The sequence below is a fragment of the Rhagoletis pomonella genome, unplaced genomic scaffold, assembly GCF_013731165.1.
Source record: "Rhagoletis pomonella isolate Grant_MI unplaced genomic scaffold, Rhpom_1.0 Rhpom_scaffold_00001, whole genome shotgun sequence".
Taxonomy (NCBI): Eukaryota; Metazoa; Arthropoda; class Insecta; order Diptera; family Tephritidae; genus Rhagoletis; species Rhagoletis pomonella.
Window position 1 is genome coordinate 26,089,846 of NW_023458555.1, and position 1,133 is coordinate 26,090,978.

General features: G+C 32.0%; 1 protein-coding gene across 1 annotated transcript in view; it reads left to right on the plus strand.

The window, feature by feature from the left end:
* The window catches only part of LOC118742073 (arrestin domain-containing protein 17-like), a 15,872-nt gene that overhangs the window by 14,189 nt on the left and 550 nt on the right, over positions 1 to 1,133 (plus strand). The window lies entirely within an intron of this gene.

A 1,133-nucleotide genomic window follows, 5' to 3' on the forward strand; every position in this document is an offset into this window, starting at 1 on the left:
AAAAAAAAACAGCAACACCCTCCACAAAAAAAAAATTCTAAAGTAATTTTTAACAGCTTGAAACTTTCACTTTCTATCGTTTTTTCTATTCCAATTAAAAATTTTGAAATTTTGGTGGCAGTTTCTTGAGGTTTGTTTATTTTTTTTTTTGCAATTTGTGCAAGCTTTTAAACTTTTATTATTGTGGGTTCTGTTATAGATTGCATTATATTTTAAATGAAACTTATTAAAAATATATAACTAAACACAATTTGCAAACAATATCATTTTGAATTTCATTGCTAATTAGCTGATCGCATCTGTATGTATGTAAACAAACATTTTTACTCGTTTATTTATTTGTTTAATTATGAGGCGTATTGTGGTTTTCGTACGAATCGAAAATTTGAAATTTTTTAATACAAAATGATAGGAAAATTTCATGATCTTCGATTCGTACGTATTCTTGTCCCTATATATATGAAAAAATACATGAAAAAATGTAAAACAAATATTTGGAAGTTATTCGTTTTATAAGCTTGAAATTTCAGTAAACTCACATACTGCCATATGTTGCTAACAAAACACATAGTTTTGTTGCTAAACAATATTTTCTGTATTTCTGCCTCGGTATTTAACAGAAATTTTGCATTCCAAACGTCTCTCTGTCTCTGTTAAATACCATACTAGTTACACTTCAAAAATGTACAATACCATACTGGGTACAATGATGTCCACTGAGTCGTTTGCATCTCTCGTTCTTATAAGTTCTCTGTTGAAGGCATCCGTTCCAGTGGTGAACTTAGGAATAGCCCCATTTTGCTGGAACGTATACTACTAGTATGCATTTTCTTAGTTTTCTATGTTCTTTGCTGCTACGCATCTATCATACCACACAACTTTCGTAAACTTTAAATTCTCAACAAAAACCGATAACATACGTTATCGCAGGCACGCACCAGCTATCAGGATGCGGAATTGGAACATTTCGACTTCCTGTAGAACTTGTGCAGCTTCCATAATGTGGAACTCGTTTACATTCTACAAATGGAACATAAGTGGAACCTTGCAGTTTCCACTAACGGGACTGTTATCTTCCACATATGAGACTTTTGCAGATTGCCGTTGCAGAAAGACATTGGAACTCATTTATT